The sequence below is a fragment of the Lissotriton helveticus genome, chromosome 9 (assembly GCF_964261635.1).
Source record: "Lissotriton helveticus chromosome 9, aLisHel1.1, whole genome shotgun sequence".
NCBI lineage: Eukaryota > Metazoa > Chordata > Amphibia > Caudata > Salamandridae > Lissotriton > Lissotriton helveticus.
This window is the reverse complement of record NC_136070.1, coordinates 953433018-953446145: the sequence shown is the minus strand read 5'-3', so window position 1 is coordinate 953446145 and position 13128 is coordinate 953433018.

The window sequence follows — 13128 nt, the reverse complement described above, 5'->3', positions numbered from 1 at the left end:
GCCTGGTGCTTCCAGGAGGTTGGTTATACCTCTGCAATTTAGGGGCTTCCTTCTTACCTTGGCCAATGATATTCCCTTAGCAGGACACCTGGGCCAGAACAAGACTTGAGACAGGCTTGTCCCTCACTTTCACTGGCCCCACATGTCAGAAGATACCAAGGAGTTTTGTCGCTCTGTGTTACCTGCCAAGCCAGTGGCAAATCAGGTGGCACAACAAAGGCCCCCCTCATACCACTACCTGTGGTGGGGGTACCCTTTGAGAGAGTGGGGATAGACATTGTAGGACCAATGGACCCCCAAACAGCATCTGGGCACAGATGTATACTGGTGGTAGTGGATCATGCCACCAGGTATCCAGAAGCTATTCCCCTGAGGACCACAACAGCTCCTGTTGTGGCAAGGGCCCTACTTGGAGTTTTCTCCAGAGAGGGGTTTCCAAAGGAGGTTGTCTCTGACAGAGGTGCAAACTTCATGTCAGGATATCTAACTGCAATGTGGAAGGAGTGTGGTGTCAACTATAAGTTCACCACCCCCTATCACCCACAGTGCAATGGGCTTGTGGAAAGATTCAACAAGACCCTCAAAGGGATGATAAAAGGGTTACCTGAAAAGCTGAGGCGAAGATGGGACATCCTTTTACCCTGCCTTCTGTTTGCTTACAGAGAGGTCCCACAAAAGGGGGTTGGCTACAGCCCTTTTAAGCTTTTGTTTGGGCATCCTGTAAGAGGACCCCTATGTCTTGTGAAGGAAGGATGGGAGTTACCACTCAAAAAGCCTAAGCAAGTCATAGTGGACTATGTACTTGGTCTCCGCTCCAAGATGGCTGAGTATATGGAGAAGGCTTCTAAAAACCTTGAGGCCAGCAAAGAACTTCAGAAAGCTTGGCATGACCAAAAGGCTGTGCTGACTGTGTACCAGCCAGGACAGAAAGTGTGGGTGTTGGAGCCAGTGGCCCCAGCAGCACTCCAGGACAAATGGTCTGGACCCCATACAATAGTTGAACAGAAGGGAGAAGTCACCTACTTGGTGGATCTTGGAACTCCCAGAAACCCCCACAGGGTGCTTCATGTCAACAGACTAAAAGCATTTGTCGACAGGGCAGACATGGGCTTGTTCATGGCTACAGATAAGGGGCAGGAGGAAGAGAGTGACACTCTCCCAGACCTGCTTACTCAGAACCCTGATGATGGTTCAGTAGATGGTGAAGTATTTGCTGACAGCCTCTCTGAACATAATAATAATAAACACATTTATAAAGCGCTATGGTTACGCCATCCCGGCGTGTCCCCGCGCTAAAGAGAGAAGGAGCTCGCCAGAGGAGAGGTCAGTACATGGCCAGAAACACTAATGTAGACTTACAAGGAGAACAGATGTGTTTTCAGTTGACGGCGGAATTTGGTTTCAGATGGCTCCCGGAGACTGGTGGGAAGTTTGTTCCAGCCTATCGCCGCCGCCACTCTAAAGGACCGACCTCCCATTTTTACTCTCCTACGGCGGTGGGTCACAAGCGTGCCCATTCCGCCCGACCTAAGCGGTCTGCGTGGCTCATACCAGGTAACCAGACCCGCCAGATAGCCAGGAGCTTTATGCCAAAGGATCCGATGACATATTAGGAGGGCTTTGTACATTATTCTTTTTTTCACTGGGAGCCAGTGGAGGGTCTCCAGGGCGGCTCTGGAATTGGCTCTTCTTGGGAGTCTAAGTACTAGGCGAGCTGCAGCGTTTTGCAGTATCTGGAGTCGTCCTATACTTTTACTAGAAGCTCCCAAGAAGAGGACATTCCCATAGTCGAGGCGTGACGTAATCAGTGCCTGGGTCATAGTGCGCCGAGCCTCCAAGGGGAGGAGGTCCAGGGTTTTATTGAGAGTCTTTAATACTCCAAAGCACTTGCCCACTAATCGACTAATGTGTGTCTCGTAAGAGAGTGTGGGATCCACCCATATCCCTAAGTTCTTAGCTTCAGAACAGGGTGTAGGCATGGAGCCTAGACAGCTTGGCCCCCAGTCACATGTCCAGAGCCGTTGATCACCACCAACCACCAAGACTTCTGTCTTGGAGCCGTTCAGTTTTAGACAGTGATTATCCATCCAAGTAGCCAATGCTTGCATGCAGGCTCGGAAGTTATTGGCTCCAGCTGCAGGTGTTTGGGTGAGGGTGAGTAGGAGCTGCGTATCGTCGGCGTAGGAAACAATCTCTACGCCGAACGATTGGACTACCTCAGCCAGGGGGGCCATATATAAATTAAAAAGAGTCGGACTCAGAGCTGAGCCCTGTGGCACCCCCTGTTCCAATACCATCTCCTCAGACTGAAACGAACCCCGCTGGACCTGAAAGCTTCTGCCCGTCAGAAACGATTTTAGCCAACCGAGTGCTCTATCAGTCACACCTCCTCTGTTCAGACACTGTAGCAAGGTGATATGTGCTACAGTGTCGAACGCTGCACTAAGGTCTAGCATGACCAGTGCCATGGTTAGGCCTGCGTCAGCTCCCTGACGTAGAGTTTCGGTGGCTCGTAATAAGGCCGTCTCAGTAGAGAAACCCCTTCGGAACCCCGATTGGGAGGAGTGCAGGAGATTAGTCTTCTCCGCAAATGCCATCAATTGCACATTTGCAATTTTCTCTGCAATTTTCGCAGTATAGGGTAGCAGAGAAATGGGTCGTAGGTTCTCCAGGACATCATGGCTTACATTAGGTTTTTTCCTAATGGGTAACACAATGGCCTTTTTCCAGTTTACCGGAAGGGTCTGGGAGTTAAAGGATGTTACAAGGACATGGCGGATATAAGGTTCTAGAGCCACTATGCTTGCACCCAGGACCCTCGGGGGAGCGGGGTCTCGAGGAGAACCCGATTTTATACTGGTGCAAATGATTTCAAGTTCTTTACTGGGCGGTACGGTAAAACAATCTAACCTCAGCTCAGAATTCAGCAGTGCCACTTCCTTCAGTTCTACGAAGGTTTCTCCATCAGCAGGACATCTGGAGAAAGAACTGTAGATTTTTTTAACCTTGTTGGCAAAATATTCTGCCACCTTATTGCATTCCAAGACGGAGTCAGTCTCCGGAACATTGGAATTTGAGACGGCTGAAATTTCTTTGTAAATTTTAAACAGTTCTCTAGACGAACAATCCGCCTCATTAATTCTGTTTCCATAATATGTGGCTTTAGCAATTCTAACCTGCTTTTGGTGACTTCTCTGGGCTGTTCTATACTGAAATTTACTGCGCTCATTCATATCCCTGCGCCAGAGTCTTTCCAGCTTTTTACATTCTGATCTGATTGACTGCAGATCTATCGTGTACCATAGGGCCGATCTCCTTGCTCTATTCCCATGTTTGGCCTTAGATAAAGGTGCTACCCTATTCAAGGCATTAAGGATCCGGGTTTCTAAGTTTCGATTAGCACTTTCACTATCCGTGCCTCCCGGCATCCCCCCTAAACTTAGCATCTCGCTAAAGATAGGTTGTGAGAAATTTTTCCATTTACGGTATGGGTAACTATTGTTGCCTCCCAACTGGGGGTCAATGCTACCTGAAGTGCTAATTTCAAAAGGGACTAGAAAATGGTCTGTCCAGGGAAGTGGGGTGGGAATACTCGTGGTTATGCCCTCCGAGTTGGCAAACACCGGGTCCAATAAATGGCCATGAGTATGTGTGAATGTATGATTTATCAATTCCAAATCAGTATTTCGTAATTCCTGCCTCATCTCCGTGGCTTCCTTTAACTGGATGTCATCAAAATGAATATTTAGATCACCCAGAAGCAGGACCTTCCTATGCCTAAGCGCCAGGTGAGCAAGGTGTTCTTGCAGACTCTTCCTAAAGTTTCCCAGGGTCCCAGGAGGTCTATAAAGGAGGACACCCGAGATATGGTCCTGAGGGCCAAGTTTCAATGCAAATTTGCCGGCCTCGCAATTCTCTACCCCAAGAGGTTCGAAGGAAGCACACCAAGGGGGGCCTTGCTGATCACCGCAATCCCGCCTCCTCTGCCTGACGGTCGATCCACCCTGGCTATACTATAGCCGGGTGGAAGGGCTTCAATAATTTCAGGGTCGGAAATTGCCCCCAGCCATGTTTCCGTCAGAAAGAGTAAATCAAGGCTCTCCTCTAAGAGCAGGTCCCAAATTTGCAAGGCGTGTCTCGGGAGGGAACGACAATTCAACAAGCCTCCCCTGAGGCCCCTTGTCCGCTCTTTGTTGCCTATCCGTTTACAGGTTTTAAATGAGCAATGCCGGCATTTGATAGAAGATATGGCCTCCATTTTGTGCCTGCAACACTCATTTATCAGCGGGCATAAGTCCCATAGGTCCTGTCTATTATAGGTTATAGGGTCAGCTGGAGGAAGGGCAGGGGTTAGGGCCCTGGACCGCGCCCGGCCGCGGACGGGCCCAGACGGGCTTAACTTTGGCGCAACTTCGGCACGCCATCGTCGCGCCCGCTGCGCTCGCCCGCTGCGCTCGCCCGCTGCGCGGCCGGATACACATGACATATATATCCCTGACCCAGGAAGTGATGCTGTGGGGTGGGAGGAGTCACGTCCCTCCGCTCTAGCGGCACCAAAAAGCCGCGGCGGAACGGGGATGGACCGGGCAGAACAGGGGCCAGAAATCAGAAACCCAGCTCCCAGCAAATACACTTCGTATTTTTAAGCCCAACAAGCCCCGCAATTTTTAAGCTCAATCACAGTGCAAATATACAAATTTTAAAAGCAGCTAAAATCACAGTTCTCAATCAACTGGAAGAATAATAATCACAGAGCAAGTTTTTTAAAGTGCAAAAATGCAAGTATTCAGCGTTTCGACACACACACACAGCCCGGCACAAGGCGCGCGCTGCTCTCACCGAGCGCGGCCGAATACTGGAGCCTTTGTAGGCTGTGGGTGGGAGGAGTCACGTCCCTCCGCTCTAGCGGCACCAAAAAGCCGTGGCGGAACGGGGACGGACCGGGCAGAACAGGGGCCAGAAATCAGAAACCCAGCTCCCAGCAAATACACTTCGTATTTTTAAGCCCAACAAGCCCCGCAATTTTTAAGCTCAATCACAGTGCAAATATACAAATTTTAAAAGCAGCTAAAATCACAGTTCTCAATCAACTGGAAGAATAATAATCACAGAGCAAGTTTTTTAAAGTGCAAAAATGCAAGGGGCAGATTTATGAAGGCCTTGCGCCGCCGGTGCGTCACTTTATTTGACGCAACGGCGGCGCAAACAATGCGCCCTATTTACAACGTGACGCATCTAGGAGATGCGTCACGTTGTAAAGCCCTGCGCCATAAGGAGGCGTTCCTGCACAGGGGGCGTTCCTGCGCAAGAACGCCTCCTAAAAGTGACTCAGTGAAATCTATGAGATTTCACTCAGTCACTTTCAGGACAATGCTGCGTCAAAACCCTGCGCCTGCTTGAAGCAGGCGTAGGTCTTGACGCAGCATTGTGGAGATGGCGCACCCCCGAGCCTTGCTGGAGCTGCGTCACGCTTGCGACGCAGCTCCAGCAATGCGCCACCTTTACGGCACAGATGCGTCACGCATCTGTGCCGTTTTTGCCCCATGGTGCGCCGCATTGTAAATGCAGCGCACCATGGGTGGCGGAGCAGCGGCGCAGGATGACTGGCGCATCCCTGGGGATGCGCCAGTCATCATAAATCTGCCCCCAAGTATTTAGCGTTTCGACACACACACACAGCCCGGCACAAGGCGCGCGCTGCTCTCACCGAGCGCGGCCGAATACTGGAGCCTTTGTAGGCTGTGGGTGGGAGGAGTCACGTCTCTCCGCTCTAGCGGCACCAAAAAGCCGGGGCGGAACGGGGACGGACCGGGCAGAACAGGGGCCAGAAATCAGAAACCCAGCTCCCAGCAAATACACTTCGTATTTTTAAGCCCAACAAGCCCCGCAATTTTTAAGCTCAATCACAGTGCAAATATACAAATTTTAAAAGCAGCTAAAATCACAGTTCTCAATCAACTGGAAGAATAATAATCACAGAGCAAGTTTTTTAAAGTGCAAAAATGCAAGTATTCAGCGTTTCGACGCACACACACAGCCCGGCACAAGGCGCGCGCTGCTCTCACCGAGCGCGGCCGAATACTGGAGCCTTTGTAGGCTGTGGGTGGGAGGAGTCACGTTCCTCCGCTCTAGTGGCACCAAAAAGCCGTGGCGGAACGGGGGCGGACCAGGCAGAACAGGGGCTAGAAATCAGAAACCCAGCTCCCAGCAAATACACTTCGTATTTTTAAGCCCAACAAGCCCCGCAATTTTCAAGCTCAATCACAGTGCAAATATACAAATTTTAAAAGCAGCTAAAATCACAGTTCTCAATCAACTGGAAGAATAATAATCACAGAGCAAGTTTTTTAAAGTGCAAAAATGCAAGTATTCCGCGTTTTGACACACACACACAGCCCGGCACAAGGCGCGCGCTGCTCTCACCGAGCGCGGCCGAATACTGGAGCCTTTGTAGGCTGTGGGTGAGAGGAGTCACGTCCCTCCGCTCTAGCGGCACCAAAAAGCCGTGGCGGAACGGGGACGGACCGGGCAGAACATGGGCCAGAAATCAGAAACCCAGCTCCCAGCAAATACACTTCGTATTTTTAAGCCCAACAAGCCCCGCAATTTTTAAGCTCAATCACAGTGCAAATATACAAATTTTAAAAGCAGCTAAAATCACAGTTCTCAATCAACTGGAAGAATAATAATCACAGAGCAGGTTTTTTAAAGTGCAAAAATGCAAGTATTCAGCGTTTCGACACACACACACAGCCCGGCACAAGGCGCGCTCTGCTCTCCATCAGCAAAAGGACTGCAGACAAGTTCTTCAGTCCTTCAGATATCTGTTTTCCCTGACCCCAAGTCAGACAAGCTGGTGCACCCATGAGGTGGACACTGGTGACAGTCTGCCTGTCAAGAGTAAAATCTACAGGCAACCTGACCATGTCAGGGACTGCATTAGGACAGAGGTCCAAAAGATGTTGGAGCTGGGAGTTATTGAGCCCTCAGAGAGCCCTTGGGCCAGTCCAGTAGTCCTGGTGCCAAAACCTCACACCCAAGATGGTAAGAGAGAGATGAGGTTTTGTGTGGACTACAGAGGTCTCAATGCTGTCAGTAGGACAGATGCCCACCACATCCCCAGGGCAGATGAGCTCATTGATAGATTGGCTTCTGCCAAGTTCTTGAGTACATTTGACCTGACAGCAGGCTACTGGCAAATCAGATTAGCTGAGGATGCAAAAGCCAAGACAGCATTTTCGACCCCAGGAGGAAATTATCAATTTGTGGTAATGCCCTTTGGTTTGAAGAATGCACCTGCCACTTTCCAAAGGCTGGTGAATCAAGTTCTCACAGGACTGGATGACTATTGTGCAGCTTATCTAGATGATATTGCTGTCTTTAGCTCCACCTGGGAGGATCACCTGGTCCACCTGAGGAATGTTTTAGAGGCCCTGCAAAAGGCAGGCCTCACTATCAAGGCCACAAAGTGCCAGATAGGGCAGAGCAAGGTTGTGTACCTGGGCCACCTGGTAGGTGGGGGTCGGGTTCAACCACTGGAGAGCAAGATCCAGACCATCAGAGACTGGACTCCTCCAATCACCCAGACACAGGTTAGAGCTTTCTTGGGCCTGTCTGGATACTACAGGAAGTTTGTTAAAAACTATGGGTCCATTGTGACACCACTGAATGATTTAACTTCCAAAAAGATGTCAAAGAAAGTTCAGTGGACAGTTAACTGTTAAAAGGCAATTGATGACCTGAAGCAGGCCATGTGTACTGCACCTATTCTGAAAAGTCCAGATTACTCCAAAGAGTTCATATTCCAAACAGATGCTTCTGAGTTGGGTGTGGGTGCTGTACTTTCACAACTGAATATAGATGGTCAAGACCAGCCCATTGCTTTCATAAGCAGAAGGCTGACCCCTAGAGAGAAACGTTGGTCAGCTATACAGAGGGAGGCCTTTGCTGTGGTTTGGGCCCTGAAGAAGCTGAGGCCATACTTGTTTGGCACTCACTTCAAGATTCAGACAGACCACAAGCCCCTCCTATGGTTAAATCAGATGAAGGGTGAAAATCCCCAACTTCTTAGGTGGTCCATTTCCCTACAGGGGATGGACTTTACAGTGGAACATAGACCTGGGACTGACCATGCCAATGCAGATGGACTCTCCCGATATTTCCACTTAGAACATGAAGACTCAACTGGTCAAGGTTAGTCTAATATCCCTAGGTTTAGGGGGGGGGGGTTGTGTAGAGTAGGGTCTGCTTCCTATGGTCACCCCCACTTTTTGCTTTGCTTTACTGGTTTTCGACTTAGATGTGGCTGTGGGCCTGCTAATCAGACCCACAGCCCAGATGCACTCTCTCTGAATTTACACCATGTACTCTAGGTACATCCACAATTGGGAATTGGTACACCTTGTCAGCCCCTGTAGAAGTGTACCCTAGGTACTCAGGGCATAGGTGTAACCAAGGCCTACCAGGGGCTGCAGCATGTATTATGCCACCCCTGGCTGGCCACTCAAACTGACACAACTGGCTGATCCCTCAGCTGGGGCAAGGTCGTGTAATCACCCCTTGCTTAGGTATAGTATTCCTATATCTAACCGTATATATAGACACACAGTAACCTATAAGTCACTCCTATGGCAGGCCTTAACAATCCTAGCATGAGCTGAGCCTTTCTGTAGCTTTCGGAACCTTGTCCTTATAGCTGTTCTATGATATTGCCATACCATATACTCTTAAGTGCATTATGAACCTCGCGGTTAAATGCTAACTTTGGTTTGGCTTTATCTAAACATGTCGTGTAAGGTGTCATACGCTTTGGAATACTACCTCCTCGCCAATTCTGGCGATGGGGGTAGCATTCCACCCTTTTAGAGGGAGAAGACATGTTGCTGCGGACTTTCCCGGTTAAAGTTAACCAGAGCCCCAGCGTCACAAAATGGACGCTGCTGCCACAGACACAAGTCTGACCTCCTGCTGCTGGGAGTCCTTCCGGTCACGGAGGTTTGAACAATAGGTTTCCTGCCTGGAGAGGTGCGAGCACCACCCCAGACAGGACTTTGTGTATTGGGACAGGGAGGGCTGAATAGATTGAGACACTGCCTGGGGCACACTAGGTGCTCCATGCATACCCCGGTTCAAACCGGTTGCTGGTGCACTCCAGCCCCAGGTCTGGCGTGAAACTGGACAAAGGAAAGGGGGTGTAACCACCCCCCTTCCTGGTTCCACCCGTAGGAGGGACCTAGAAAGTAATCCAGCCCCTTTTAGTTGTATAAAGGTAGGAGCTGAGTCCTGAGACTTTAGATTAATCCTGGAATCGAAACTTGACACGATACTCTGGACCTGCGACGTTCTGCTGAAGCTGAAGACCGAAGAATCTCCCTTGTGGCCAAGGAGTGACCACCCTGGGCAACCAGGCATCATCCAGCAAATCAACGGTTTGCTTTGTTGATACTCCCGCCGGGACCTGAGCACAGAGCCTGACAAGACCCAGACTTCCAGACCTCTCTGACCCTCTCTTCACGTCTGCAGCATAGCTGAGATCCGTGGAGGCGACGAGACACGTGGGACCGGACATCTTAAAAAGCCTGCAACTTGCTAACCGTGCAGCTCCGGAGGCATCCTCGAAGCTGTGCACTGGGGATTGAGAAGCCCCAAATCCAAGCTCCACCTGCACTGAAGATCAGCCCTCCACACTCCACGAGTTCTGCGTGTGGCCCTTCTGCTTGTGTTCTGCTCGACGCGTTGTCCGGTTGCTGGCCCGTTGGCTAGTAGCCGTTGTGCTGACAATCCTTTTGAACCAACTCTCTGGTCTGGTTGCTCCAGACTGGCCCTTGCCTCACTGTAAAGGTGAGGCACCTCAGACCTTGCTGGTCTGCACCAGAAGCCTTCTTTGAATCCTGCCTGGGTTGCCTTTGCCAAGGCTTGTTGACTCTAATCCGGCTGTCGACCCCTCCATCTGCGAGAACCTTCATGTGACAGCTCGCCTCCAGCACCTGGTCGTCCTCGACGCCTCCTGGTCCGCGTGGCTGAAGAGACAAACTTCAAGACAGCACCTGATTGCTCCTCGACGTCGTCTGGTTCCATCCTGGTTCCACCCGGTCACTGGCTAGTGACCCAGACTCTGTCCCCTCTGCTTTCAGGTCCTCTTCATCCTCGATCCACCCTTGGATCCACCCGGACATCTTCCTCCTGGTCCCCTGCAGCATCTTTCTTCACAGGCTCCATAGACTTCAACGGCGAAACCTGACCCATCTTCACACCTATGCACCAGCTTCCTGCGGGTGAGGTAACGCAAGTACTTTGGTGCTCCCAAGGGTATTGACTATCCAAGTGTCTAGGTTGTTAGTTGTTTTCTCCTAGCTAGACCGGAAGTGTCCTAAATCCTTCTTTTTCCAAACTCCTAAGTTCCCATTAACTTAAAATTGACTCTTGCGTGTGTGTAAAGACACTGCACGCGCCGCCTGTGGGCCTACTACTTCTAAACTAAGGTTCAGATAGTGTAGCCCCAGCGATTCCCTAGGCCCTAGGCCTTTCCTTTTCTCGTGACGTGGTACTTATACCACTTTCTTAATATATGGTTTGCCTCGCCCCTAGGGCCTTACCATAAATTGTGCAACTTAAAGTATCCTGATTAAGTAACTTATGTGCTTTTGCCTCTGATCTCATAAAGAGTTCAGAGGAGTGTGTTAGTAAATAAATACATATATATTTTATAAATATCCTGTGAGCCCCACCCCCTCCCCACTGACCCCGGCCCCACCGGCGTGGCCCTCAGCCACAAACCACACTGTAAATTTGGCCCCCAAGAGAAAGTTTGTGAGTACCCATGCTCTAGAACCACATCAACCTGAGTTATACCTTTTCTGTTTTTTTTCCGGCCATTTTTAGGTCTCGCCTGTCAATGCGCATGCGCATTGAGCAGAGCGAGACTATGGGGCTTAAACAAAGCTTACCCACACTGGCGATTCACTGGCGATTTGATGAAGTGCATGTGCACTTTTAACTCAATGCGCAAGCGCAATTAGTTAAAATGCGCGTGCACAGCATCAAATCGTCAGCTTAGTGCCGCCAGCAGCTCTTCCCGCTCTGCCCCCTGCTGCATCAAAGGCTTGGCGCTCTGCCTCAGCCCAGCCATTCTCCTCCCCTAATTACCCCCTGCTGCATCAACGGCTTTTTCACGGCCGGCCGGCCGTGCTTTCAGTTTCACGGCTGGCCGGCCGTGTCTTTTTTTTTTTTTTTTTTTTTTATCCGATGTTGATAACGATATCTGCTTGCTTTGCTTTATAACACTAATTTTATTTTAGCTCATCGCAGTGTGTTCACACTTCTATCGATGTTTCACAAAGTGTGATTTTGCAACTAAATGTTATTTTTGCACCTCTATGTGCTGGGGATGTCATACGAATACACATTTTTCACAACTCATTCATCATCAAACTAAATTTTCTCTCTATGCAGAGTGATTTTACACCTATAAGAAATGCCACACACTTGGTTACTTTGCTGCATTAGAGACTGTTCACCTAAGTTAGATTTTTGATTTTTGCTCCTACATGTGTTTTTGGAACGAAAAGTGATTCATGTTGATTTCGCACTAGGGATTGGACTAAATCTGACATGCCACACTAAGAAAAGGATTTCATGCAATGCAATTCACTGTCCACATGCGCTTAATTAAACATATGCTTGCTATCATAGTTTTGCTGTTTCTAAGTTCTATCAATCACAGGCTTTATAACCGCATCCACCACCACATCCACCGCCACATCCACCACCGCCACATCCACCACCGCCACATCCACCACCGCCACATCCACCACCGCCACATCCCACCACCGCCACATCCACCACCGCCACATCCACCACCACATCCACCACCACATCCACCACCACATCCACCACCACCACATCCACCACCACCACCACATCCACCACCACCACCACTACATCCACCACCACTACATCCACCACCACTACATCCACCACCACTACATCCACCACCACCACATCCACCACCACTACATCCACCGCCACCACATCCACCACCACATCCACCACCACATCCACCACCACATCCACCACCACATCCACCACCAACATCCACCACCACATCCACCACCACATCCACCACATCCACCACATCCACCACATCCACCACATCCACCACCACCACATCCACCACCACTACATCCACCACCACTACATCCACCACCGCCACATCCACCGCCACATCCACCACCACTACATCCACCACTACATCCACCACCACTACAACCACCACCACTACATCCACCACATCCACCGCCACCACATCCACCGCCACATCCACCACCACCTATCCACCGCCACATCCACCACCACCACATCCACCACCACTACATCCATCACCGCATCCACCACCACTACATCCACCACCGCATCCACCACCACCACATCCACCGCCACCACATCCACCACCACTACATCCATCACCGCATCCACCACCACTACATCCACCACCGCATCCACCACCACCACATCCACCACCGCATCCACCACCACTACATCCACCACCGCATCCACTACCACCACATCCACCGCATCCACCATCACATCCACCATGACATCCACCGCCACATCCACCGCATCCACCATCACATCCACCATGACATCCACCGCATCCACCATCACATCCACCATGACATCCACCGCATCCACCACCACATCCACCATCGCATCCACCACCACATCCACCGCCACATCCACCACCACCACATCCACCGCCACATCCACCACCACCACATCCACCACCACTACATCCATCACCGCATCCACCACCACTACATCCACCACCGCATCCACCACCACCACATCCACCACCGCATCCACCACCACTACATCCACCACCGCATCCACCACCACCACATCCACCGCATCCACCATCACATCCACCATGACATCCACCGCCACATCCACCGCATCCACCATCACATCCACCATGACATCCACCGCATCCACCATCACATCCACCATGACATCCACCGCATCCACCACCACATCCACCATCGCATCCACCACCACATCCACCACCACATCCACCACCACCACATCCACCACCACCACATCCACCACCACCACATCCACCACCATTATCCA